This window comes from Aquarana catesbeiana, linkage group LG02 (genome assembly GCF_042186555.1).
Source record: "Aquarana catesbeiana isolate 2022-GZ linkage group LG02, ASM4218655v1, whole genome shotgun sequence".
NCBI lineage: Eukaryota > Metazoa > Chordata > Amphibia > Anura > Ranidae > Aquarana > Aquarana catesbeiana.
Window position 1 is genome coordinate 69,884,359 of NC_133325.1, and position 13,055 is coordinate 69,897,413.

Here is a 13,055-nt window from a genome sequence, read left to right on the forward strand (position 1 = left end):
GACATCCGAGGTCTATTAGGTCTTCTCTGCCCTTAAAAGCTTCATATCATACCAAGATCAAACCAGTAATGGTTTGCTTACAACTGGAAAAACGGGAGGTCACAAAGTACTTGTCTCTCTGGTTTCTTAGCCCATAAAGATGATCAGGGCCATTCAGCTCTATGGTCAGCTGGAGGAACCGCCAGCTGCAATTCCGGGTTCACTGGTGGGACGGAAGAGCCCCAGAAAGATGTCTGAAACCAATTCAGCAGCTCGGACAGCTGTAAAAAAAGGAAACTGAGATGATGCCTGCAGCTGCAAGGATCATCCTGTTACAACCACTCAAAGTTGGGCAACATACCAGTACATCGCCCGGCATGAAGTGGTTAATGAATACAGAGCTGGTTTAATTTGTGTCTTTTATATCTGCCTGTACTTCAGTGTTAAAAAATCTGAAAATAGGTAAAAATATGCTCAGTGCTTACAGCTTCCTTTTTGTTCAGCCAATTAAAGCTAATGGTTTAGCAGTGCCATTAGAGCCCATTTATACAACATTTCTAATGTGTTTTTGATGAAACCCAACCCACTAATGTGGCTTACCCACAGGAATAAATGGGGCCATGCAATGCACACATATTTTTGCAAGAGGAGGCAACTTCAACATTTTATTTGCAAAGACTGCAGCTCTGGGCATAACAAATAGTTTACCAAGCAGGGTACACTCAGGGGAGTGGGGTGTTACTTAAAGTACAACTTCATGCACCAGTGAAAACTGGCAGAGTTATAGTTTTATATATATATACACAGTGGGGATGAAAAGTATTCAGACCCCCTTAAATTTTTCACTCTTTGTTATATTGCAGCCATTTGCTAAAATCATTTAAGTTCATTTTTTTTCCTCATTAATGTACACACAACACCCCATATTGGCAGAAAAACACAGAATTGTTGACATTTTTGCAGATTTATTAAAAAAGAAAAACTGAAATATCACATGGTCCTAAGTATGCAGACCCTTTGCTCAGTATTTAGTAGAAGCACCCTTTTGATCTAATAAAGCCATGAGTCTTTTTGGGAAAGATGCAACAAGTTTTTCATACCTGGATTTGGGGATCCTCTGCCATTCCTCCTTGCAGATCATCTCCAGTTCTGTCAGGTTGGATGGTAAACGTTGGTGGACAGCCATTTTTAGGTCTCCAGAGATGCTCAATTGGGTTTAAGTCAGGGCTCTGGCTGGGCCATTCAAGATCAGTCACAGAGTTGTTGTGAAGCTACTCCTTCGTTATTTTAGCTGTGTGCTTAGGGTCATTGTCTTGTTGAAAGGTAAACCTTCGGCCCAGTCTGAGGTCCTGAGCACTCTGGAGAAGGTTTTCATCCAGAATATTCCTGTACTTGGCCGCATTTATCTTTCCCTCGATTGCAACCAGTCGTTCTGTACCTGCAGCTGAAAAACACCTCCACAGCATGATGCTGCAACCAACAAGCTTCACTGTTGGGACTGTATTGGACAGGTAATGAGCAGTGCCTGGTTTTCTCCACACATACTGCTTAGAATTAAGGCCAAAAAGTTCTATCTTGGTCTCATCAGACCAGGGAATCTTATTTCTCACCATCTTGGAGTCCTTCAGGTGTTTTTTAGCAAACTCCATGCGGGCTTTCATGTGTCTTGCACTGAGGAGAGGCTTCCGTCGGGCCACTCTGCCATAAAGCCCCGACTGGTGGAGGGCTGCAGTGATGGTTGACTTTCTACAACTTTCTCCCATCTCCCGACTGCATCTCTGGAGCTCAGCCACAGTGATCTTTGGGTTCTTCTTTACCTCTTTCACCAAGGCTCTTCTCCCCCGATAGCGCAGTTTGGCCGGACGGCCAGCTCTAGGAAGGGTTCTGGTCATCCCAAACATCTTCCATTTAAGGATTATAGAGCTCTTAGGAACCTTAAGTGCAGCAGAAATGTTTTTGTAACCTTGGCCAGATCTGTGCCTTGCCACAATTCTGTCTCTGAGCTCTTAAGGCAGTTCCTTTGACCTCTTGATTCTCATTTGCTCTAAAATGCACTGTGAGCTTGTAAGGTCTTATATAGACAGGTGTGTGGCTTTCATAATCCAAGTCTAATCAGTATAATCAAAACACAGCTGGACTCAAATGAAGGTGTAGAACCATCTCAAGGATGATCAGAAGAAATGGACAGCACCTGAGTTAAATATATGAGTGTCACACTAAAGGGTCTGAATACTTAGGACCATGTGATATTTCAGTTTTTCTTTTTTAATAAATCTGCAAAAATGTCAACAATTCTGTGTTTTTCTGTCAATATGGGGTGCTGTGTGTACATTAATGAGGAAAAAAATGAACTTAAATGATTTTAGCAAATGGCTGCAATATAACAAAGAGTGAAAACTTTAAGGGGGTCTGAATACTTTCCATCCCCACTGTATATAGTTACATTATCTCACAAAAGTGAGTACACCCCTTACATTTTTGTAAATATTTTATTATATCTTTTCATATGACAACACTGAGGAAATGACACTTTGCTACAATGTAAAGTAGTGAGTATGCAGCTTGTATAACACTATAAATTTGCTGTCCCCTCAAAATAACTCAACACACAGAGCTTCAGCACGGTGGCCAAGACCATACAGCAGTTTAAAAGGACAGGTTCCACTCAGAACAGACCTTGCCGTGGTCGACCAAAGAAGTTGAGTGCACATGCTCAGCATCGTATCCAGAGGTTGTCTTTGGGAAATAGACGTATGAGTGCTGCCAGCATTGCTGCAGAGGTTGAAGGAATGGAATTTATTTCCGACGGATGTGGACTGAAACTTGTCTTGCATACACACGGTCACACAAATGTTGTCGGAAAATTCAGAACGTCAAGAACACGGTGACGTACAACACATACAACGAGCTGAGAAAAATTAACTTCAATAGCCAGTGCGGCTCTTCTGCTTGAGACCGAGCATGCGTGGAATTTTGTGCATCAGAATTGTGTACACACGATCGGAATTTCCAACAACGGATTTTGTTGTCAGAAAATTTGAGAACCAGCTCTCAAATTTTTGTTGTCGGAAATTCCGACAACAAAATGGAGATGTTATGGAGATTTTTTTTTTTTTTGCATTTTAGTGTAAATATGAGATCTGAGGTCTTTTGGACCCCAGATCTCATATTTAAGAGGTCCCGTAGAGGGTTTGCCCAGGCCAAGGCTCTCTCAGAAAGCAAAGATATCACAAAACCTACTTTGCTTCTGTCCGTGTGAAACGCCTGGGGCAGCATCTCAAAGTATATCTCAACCTGGTTGAGAAGCCCTCTGCATTGAACTGGGTCACCCCAAAATTGCTGGGGAAGCGGAGCGGAACCAGACATACCTCATATAGAGGTAATACTCGAGGCGGGTGCCTGAACAGAGACTGGAGCAGCAGCAGGAATGGCCTGCAGCACAGGTTGTACCGGACCAGCCACAGTGGGAGATTCTAGGTGAGCCGTGCGACTCAGGAGTGTTTGTAACGCCATGGCAAACTGATCCATGCGGTGATCCTGCTCATCCAATCTAGAATAAATATTACCAACAAGTGGATTGACTGCATCTTCTGAATTCATGGCCTTCGCCTACTGTCAGAAACCATGAATCAGACAGAGACAGAAGTACAATTAAATCACACTTGTTTAATACTAAAAGTAAATAGAACAAACGTAGTCAAAACATAGCCCAAGTTCGGTAACCAGAACGGATAGTCAGACAAGCCAGAAAGTCAAAAAGCCAGAGATCAGTGTAGTGGAACAGCAAACAGGATCTGGAGCCAGAAGGAATGGCAGCCAAGCAAGTCTTTAGCAGAAACGCAGGATATAGTGTTGAGCAAGGTGAAGGCAAAGATCATCTGGGCTGGACGGCTTAAGTAGGCAGGACTGACAAGCAGGATATCATCAACAGGTGAGTCACTGTGGAGAGATAGGAGCTGGTAAGTAATCCGACAGCTGAGCGGCCAGCTCAGAGCAAGGAAGGGCTACAATCAAGAGAAGACTTCACAAGAGCAAATACAGAGGCTTCACCACAAGGTGCAAACCATTCATAAGCCTGAAGAATAGAAAAGCCAGATTAGACTTTGCCCAAAAAATATTTTAAAAAGCCAGATCAGTTCTGGAAAAGCATTCTTGGATAGATGAAACTAAGATTAATCTGTTCCAGAAGAAAAAAGTGAGGAGAAGGCTTGGAACAGCTCATGATCCAAAGCGCACAACGCCATCTGTAAAACCTGGTGGAGGCAGTGTGATGGCATGGGCATGCATGGCTTCCAGTGGCACAGGGTCATTGGTGTTTATTGATAATGTGACAGAAGATAGAAGCAGCTGGATGAATTCTGCAGTGTTATACTGTCTGCCCAGATTCAGCCAATGCAGCAAAGTTGATTGGACGGCGCTTCACAGTACAAATGGACAATAATCCAGAACACACTGCAAAGGCAACCCTGGAGCTTTTGAAGGAAAAGAAGTGGAATTTTCTGCAATCACCTGATCTCCACCCAATTGAGCATGCATTTCATGCCGAAGGCAAAACTAAAGGCAGAAAGACCCAAAAACAAAGAACAACTGAGGACAGCTGTAGTTAGAGCCTGGCAAAGCATCAGAAAGGAGAAATCCCAGTCTTTGGTGATGTACATGGGTTCCTGACTTCAAGCAGTCATTGCTAGTAAAGGATTCTAAACAAAATAACAAAAATGAACATTTTATTTATGATTATATTCATTTGTATAATTATATTTGAGTGCCTGAAAATGTGGGGACTGTGTATAAAAATGGTTGCAGTTCCTAAAATTTGTACTTGATATTTATGTTCAATCCCTTGAATAAAAGCTGAAAGTCTGCACTTCAAATTCATTGGATTGTTTCATTTTTATTTTATTCTGGTGGCATACAGAGCCAAAAGTATGACAATTTTGCCTGTGTCCAAATATATGTGGACCTAACTGTATATATACACACACTGGTATATCCATTTCTCTTATGTTCATTGGGGCTAAACCCTCCACCTGCCATAGGCATCTATTTTTAACCTAGTGTTGAAGAGTCAGAACCTGCTGAGAATCCTGCTGGGAATCTCAGTCCCCTTACCCCCCTCCCTCTCTATTTTTTTTCTTTAAAGTAGAACTATAGGCAAAACTTTTTTTTTTTCATTATGGATAGAGCAAGGGAGGGTTTCAACCCCTGTCATATTTTTTCCGCCATCTGTGTCCCATTGCAGAGTTTTCCCTATTGTCCCATAGCCACATAGGAAGTGAGAGGAAATCCCTGCAAATTAGGGGGATTTCTTGGGGACCCCCAGGTCTCCAGAACTAGTGTCCCCATTGGAAGATTTCCTCTCTATTACTTTTCTGGGGACAACCCAAATGTGGGGTTTTCTTTTACGTTCACTTTCAATGATAGTGGTAAACAGGGCAAATAGAGAGCGTGAATCTCTTTAACCACTTGCCGACCGCCTCACGACGATGTACGTCGGCAGAATGGCACGGGCAGGCAGAATCATGTACCTGTACGTGATCTGCCTCCCGCGGGCGGGGGGGGGTCCGATTGGACGCCCAAAGCGGTCGGCTTGTTTCTGGGAGCGATGAGAGGTGAGGGGGAGGCCATCCATTCGTGGCCCCCCCCCCCCTCGCGATCGCTCCCAGCCAATGAGGATCTTCCTCTGCCTCTGTAATGTAAACAGAGGCAGAGGAAGTGATGTAATCTCTCCTCGAGCCGGTCTTTTTTGTTCCGGCGCCGAGGAGAGAAGACATCAAGTAAGTGCACCGACACTACAGGTTCAGTAGAACACGCAGGCACACTTTTCACCCCCCGATCACCCCCCTGTACCCCCTGTCACAGTGACACCAATAGCAGTTTTTTTTTTTGCATTGGTGTCAGTTTGTGACAGTTATAAGTGTTAGGGCATTTAGGGTTAGCCCCCTTTAGGTCTGGGGTACCCCCCTTTAGGTCCAGGGTACCCCCCTAACCCCCCCTAATAAAGGTTAACCCCTTGATCACCCCCCGTCGCCAGTGTCACTAAGCAATCGTTTTTCTGATCGCTGTATTAGTGTCACTGGTGACGCTAGTTAGGGAGGTAAGTATATAGGTTTGCTGTCAGCGTTTTATAGCGACAGGGACCCCCATATACTACCTACTAAAGGTTTTAACCCCGATTGCCCCCTAGTTAACCCTTTCACCAGCGATCACCTTATAAGTGTTACAGGTGACGCTGGTTAGTTAGTATGTTTTTTATAGTTTATTATAGTTTAAGGGCGCCCGCCGTTTATTAACTTATAAAGGTTTAACCCCCTAATTGCCTGGCGGTGATATAAGTTACGTTTTTAGGGTCAGATAAGGTCTGCGTCGCCCCAGGCAGCGTCAGGTTAGCGCCAGTACCGCTAACACCCACGCACGCAGCATACACCTCCCTTAGTGCTATAGTATCTGAACGGATCAATATCTGATCCGATCAGATCTATACTAGCATCCCCAGCAGTTTAGGGTTCCCATAAACGCAGTGTTAGCCGGATCAGCCCAGATACCTGCTAGCACCTGCGTTTTGCCCCTCGGCCCAGCCCACCCAAGTGCAGTATCGATCGATCACTGACACTTACAAAACACTAAGCACACATAACTGCAGCGTTTGCAGAGTCAGGCCTGATCCCTGCGATCGCTAACAGTTTTTTGGTAGCGTTTTGAATCAGTCGCTGTCAGAAGCTTTTTTGCCTGTGAAGTTTCACTAGTGTACCCCTAAATTTAGAGCCCAAAATGGCAAATCGAAGGTACACTATTAAAGAGGCCTACACGTTTCTGAGCATGACAGATAGTGAAGAGGAAGTCACTCATCTGTCAGATTCAGGCTCAGAATACGATCCTGTAGAGGACAGCGGCTCCATGACAGATAGCTCTGACGACAGAGTTGTGGTCCCTGCTAAGGTCAGGCGTACCAGACCCCAATCTTCTTCTTCTGTCCTTGAAGTGCAAGAACCGCAGGTCCCTCGTATGGAGCAGAGAAGTACTAGCACGCTATTCCTTCTGGTGAACTGGCAAGCACCAGCGGCCTAGTACACCCTGGTCGTACATCCAGCACTGCAGTATCACGTGGTGATGTGGCAAGTCCCATAAGTGCAGTTCAAGCTGGCGAGGTGGCAAGCACTAGTAGTGTCCCACTGCCACCAAGAAGACGAACACAGGCCCGTCGTGCCCATAGGGCCCTTCCTGCTGCATTCGCCAATCCGAATTGGGAACCCACCACTTCTGCAGCACCCGTACTTCCCCCATTCACTGGCCAACCCGGAATTCAGGTGGAAACAGTTGATTTTATACCACTGGATTTTTATTCGCTGTTTTTCACCGAAGATCTCTATAGATCTATTGTGGACCAAAGCAATTTATACGCTGGTCAACACATCGCCGCTAATCCCCAGTCCTCCCTTGCCAGAGATTGGAGACCAATTACGGTCTCCGAATTTAAGATCTTTCTGGGCCTTTCCCTCAACATGGGCATAAATAAAAAGAGTGAGTTGCGGTCATATTGCTCCACTGACCCAATTTACCATATGCCCGTGTTCTCTGCTTCCATGGCCAGGGCACGATACGAGCAGATTTTGCGGTTCATGCACTTCAATGACAATGAACTCTGTCATCCTCGTGGAGACCCTGGATACGATCGGCTCTACAAAATTCGGCCCCTCGTAAACCACTTCAACCAGCGTTTTGCAGACTTGTTTACTCCCCATCAAGTTGTCTGCATTGATGAGTCCCTGATTAAATTTTCTGGCCGCTTGTCATTCAAACAGTACCTTCCCAGCAAGTGTGCCAGATACGGGGTCAAGATGTATAAGCTCTGTGACAGGGCCACAGGCTATACATGTAGATTTATGGTTTACGAGGGCAAAAATAATCACGTGGAGTCAACAAACTGCCCTGACTACATAGGAAGCGCTGGCAAGATAGTGTGGGACTTGGTGTCACCCTTATTCGGAAAGGGGTACCACTTGTACGTGGACAATTATTATTACACGAGCGTGCCACTTTTTAGTTCCCTTTTTGGTCAACAGATTGGAGCATGTGGCACCGTGCGACCTAATCGCCGGGGCTTTCCCCAGCGGCTTGTAGATTCCCGTCTTAGGCTGGGGGAGAGAGCCTGCTTGCAGTGTAATAATTTGCTCGCTATTTAGTGGAGGGACAATAAGAATGTTTTCGTTCTTACCTCCCTTCATGCAGACAGGACGGTCCAAATTACTACGGCGACTGGTGTTGTGGAGAAACCTCTCTGTGTCCACGAATATAACCAAAATATGGGAGGGGTGGACCTCAACGACCAGTTGTTGGCGCCGTACCTAGTTGCCCGTAAGGCCAGACGCTGGTACAAAAAAGTGTCTGTTTATTTATTTCAGTTGGCTTTGCTGAACGCTCATGTGCTATACAGAGCTTCAGGACGGACTGGATCCTTCCTTAAATTCCAGGAAGAGATCGTCAGAGCCCTTCTGTTTCCAGACAGTGCTCCACCTCACCTTCCCCAACCAAATGCATGAGAGGCATTTTCCTTATGTCCTCTCAAGTACCCCTACCCAACGAGCCCCCCAAAGAAGATGTCGTGTCTGTAGCAAGCGCACATTTAGGCGTGACACCCGGTATTATTGTCCCTCCTGTCCTGACAATCCTGGTCTATGCATTGGTGAATGTTTTGAACGCTACCATACACTAGTTGAGTATTAGGGTAGGGTACAGCATTGCACAGACTAGGACACACTTTCACAGGGTCTCCCAAGATGCCATCGCATTTTGAGAGACCCAAACCTGGTACCAGTTACAAAAGTTAAAGTTACTAAAAAAAGTGTATAAAAAAAATAAAAACACAAAAAAAATATAAAATAAAAAAACAAAAAATAGTTGTCGTTTTATTGTACTCTCTCTATTCTCTCTCTATTGTTCTGCTCTTTTTTACTGTATTCTATTCTGCAATGTTTTATTGTTTTTATGTTTTACCATGTTTGCTTTTCAGATATGTGTTTTGTTGGTAACCATTTTTTTGTTTTCAGGTACGCCATTCAGCTGCAGAGCGGATTTATTTATCTTGACAGCAACAGCGTTTGCTCCCATGATACATAAAGCCGTGACTCCAGCGCTGTCTGAGGTGATTTCACCACCACAGTTACATACTTCAGCATATATGCCGAAGCGTGGGGGCAGCAGTGGGTGGAGGAGCAATTTGCTCCTGCCTTTTGTGGGAGGATGCCCCCATGCTTCAGCATATATATATTTTAGGCACAGGTTGCGTTAAATGTTTTATTTTTTACTATGTTTTTTTTTGTATTTGCTTTGCAGGTATGGTAAGTCTTACTGTTATACTGTAACGTTACTTTGTTTTATTAACCATCATTTGCTTAGCAGGTACGCCATTCAGTTGCAGCGCGGATTTATTTATCTTGACAGCAACAGCGTTTGCTCCCACGATACAAAAAGCCGTGACTCCAGCGCTGTCGGAGGTGATTTCACCACCACAGTTACATACTTCAGCATATATGCCGAAGCGTGGGGGCAGCAGAGGGCGGAGGAGCGATTTGCTCCTAACTTTTGCGGGAGGATGCCCCCATGCTTCCGCATATATATACGGTGCATGTATGCCCATCATTAGAAGTGGGTGGATGAAGGGAGGTATTCTAATGGTGGGCATACCCACCGATTAATCTCTTTTTTTCGTTCAGCCCACAGGCTGCATGAAAAAAAAGTTTACAATATATGCCCAACAAGGACCAGCAACGTACTGGTATGTTGCTGGACTTTGAGTGGTTATACCAGAATGATGCCTGCAGGTTTAGGTATCATCTTGGTATCATTCTTTTCAGCCAGCGGTCGGCTTTCATGTAAAAGCAATCCTAGCGGCTAATTAGCCTCTAGACTGCTTTTACAAGCAGTGGGAGGGAATGCCCCCCACCCACCATCTTCCATGTTTTTCTCTGGCTCTCCTGTCCAAACAGGGAACCTGAGAATGCAGCCGGTGATTCAGCCAGCTGACCATAGAGGAGATCAGAGACCAGAGTGGCTCCAAACATCTCTATGGCCTAAGAAACCGGAAGCTACGAGCATTTCATGACTTAGATTTCGCCGGATGTAAACAGCGCCATTGGGAAAGCATTTTATCACACCGATCTTGGTGTGGTCAGATGCTTTGAGGGCAGAGGAGAGATCTAGGGTCTAACAGACCCCAGTTTTTTCAAAAAAGAGTACCTGTCACTACCTATTGCTATCAAACGGGATATTTACATTCCCTGAGATAACAAAAAAATGAATACAAAAAAATAAAAATGAAAGGAACAGTTTAAAAATAAGATAAAAAAGCAAAAAAATAATAAAGAAAAAAAAAAGCACCCCTGGCAGTAATTTTAGCAGTAGACCTCCTCTGTAAATCTAAAGTGGTAGCCTGTAAAGGCTTTTAAAAGCTTTTAAAAATGTATTTAGTTTGTCGCCACTGCACGTTTGTGCGCAATTTTAAAGCATGTCATGTTTGGTATCCATGTACTCGGCCTAAGATCATCTTTTTTATTTCATCAAACATTTGGGCAATATAGTGTGTTTTAGTGCATTAAAATTAAAAAAAATGTGTTTTTTCTCAAAAAAATGCGTTTGAAAAATCGCTGCGCAAATACTGTGTGAAAAAAAAAAATTAAACTCCCACCATTTTAATCTGTAGGGCATTTGCTTTAAAAAAATATATAATGTTTGGGGTTCAAAGTAATTTTCTTGCAAAAAAAAAAAATATTTTTTCATGTAAACAAAAAGTGTCAGAAAGGGCTTTGTCTTCAAGTGGTTAGAAGAGTGGGTGATGTGTGACATAAGCTTCTAAATGTTGTGCATAAAATGCCAGGACAGTTCAAACCCCCCCCAAATGACCCCATTTTGGAAAGTAGACACTCCAAGCTATTTGCTGAGAGGCATGTAGAGTCCATGGAATATTTTATATTGTGACACAAGTTGCGGGAAAAAGACAATTTTTTTTTTTTTTTTTGCACAAAGTTGTCACTAAATGATATATTGCTCAAACATGCCATGGGAATATGTGAAATTACACCCCAAAATACATTCTGTTGCTTCTCCTAAATACGGGGATACCACACGTGTGAGACTTTTTGGGAGCCTAGCCGCGTACGGGCCCCTGAAAACCAAGCACCGCCTTCAGGCTTACTAAGGGCGTAAATTTTTGATTTCACTCTTCACTGCCTTTCACAGTTTTGGAGGCCATGGAATGCCCAGGTGGCACAAAACCCCCCCAAATGACACTATTTTGGAAAGTAGACACCCCAAGCTATTTGCTGAGAGGTATAGTGAGTATTTTGCAGACCTCGCTTTTTGTCACAAAGTTTTGAAAATTGAAAAAAGAAAAAAAAAATGTTTTTTCTTGTCTTTCTTCATTTTCAAAAACAAATGAGAGCTGCAAAATACTCACCATGCCTCTCAGCAAATAGCTTGGGGTGTCTACTTTGCAAAATGGGGTCATTTGGGGTGGGTTTGTGCCATCTTGGCATTTTATGGCCTTCAAAACTGTGATAGGTAGTGAGGAGTGAAATAAAAAATTTACGCCCTTAGAAATCCTGAAGGCGGTGCTTGGTTTCGGGGCCCCGTACGCGGCTAGGCTCCCAAAAAGTCCCACACATGTAGCATCCCCATACTCAGGAAAAGCAGCAGAATGTATTTTGGGGTGTAATTCCACATATGCCCATTGCATGTTTGAGCAATATATCATTTAGTGACAACTTTGTACAAAAAAAAAAAAAAAAAATTTGTCACTTTCCCGCAACTTGTATCAAAATATAAAATATTCCTTGGACTCAACATGCCTCTCAGCAAATAGCTTGGGGTGTCTACTTTCCAAAATGAGGTCATTTGGGGGGGTTTTGTGCCATCTTGGCATTTTATGGCCTTCAAAACTGTGATAGGTAGTGAGGAGTGAAATCAAAAATGTACACCCTTAGAAATCCTGAAGGCCGTGCTTTGTTTTCGGGGCAACGTATGCGGCTAGGCTCCCAAAAAGTCGCACACGTGGTATCCCCATACTCAGGAGAAGCAGCTAAATGTATTTTGGGGTGCAATTCCACTTATGCCCATGGCCTGTGTGAGCAATATATCATTTAGTAACAACTTTTTGTAAATTCTTTTTTTTTTGTCATTATTCAATCACTTGGAACAAAAAAAATTAATATTCAATGGGCTCAACATGCCTCTCAGCAATTTCCTTGGGGTGTCTGCTTTCCAAAATAGGGTCATTTGGGGGGGGGGTTTGTACTGCCCTGCCATTTTAGCACCTCAAGAAATGACATAGGCAGTTATAAACTAAAAGCTGTGTAAATTCCAGAAAATGTACCGTAGTTTGTAGACACTATAACTTTTGCGCAAACCAATAAATATACGCTTATTGACATTTTTTTTTTTTACCAAAGACATGTGGCCGAATACATTTTGGCCTAAATGTATGACTAAAATTGGGTTTATTGGATTTTTTTATAACAAAAAGTAGAAAATATCTTTTTTTTTCAAAACTTTCAGTCTTTTTCCGTTTATAGCGCAAAAAATAAAAACGGCAGAGGTGATGAAATACCATCAAGAGAAAGCTCTATTTGTGGGTAAAAAAGAACGCAAATTTCGTTTGGGTACAGTATTGCATGACCGCGCAATTAGCAGTTAAAGCGACGCAGTGCCAAATTGTAAAAAGTGCTCTGGTCAGGAAGGGGGTAAATCCTTCCGGGGCTGAAGTGGTTAACGGTGGCACAGACAGCAATTAAAACTGACAGGTGTTCTAATCCCTCTCCAGTCTACCCAAACTAAATAAAAAGTTTTGCCTTTAGTTGTACTTTAAGTATTCTAGAGCTTCAATCAACAGTGTTGACTTTTAACACCCTTGTATCAGTACAGAGCTTTGGGGATACGGTGCTATTGGATGTGCGTGTTCTGTTCATGTTATTAGACAAGACAGGTGGATTTGTGGTTTTGGTCAGAGGAGTTCCGCTGGTGCTAGGATGGCTTTGCTGCCATGTGGGGCCCCTCTCCTCCCTCCCCTGAGTAGTTTGTTAGTGGGG

General features: G+C 43.5%; 1 protein-coding gene across 1 annotated transcript in view; it reads left to right on the forward strand.

Annotated features, from left to right (window-relative positions):
* The window catches only part of PIWIL4 (piwi like RNA-mediated gene silencing 4), a 400,590-nt gene that overhangs the window by 344,709 nt on the left and 42,826 nt on the right, over window positions 1-13,055 (forward strand). The window lies entirely within an intron of this gene.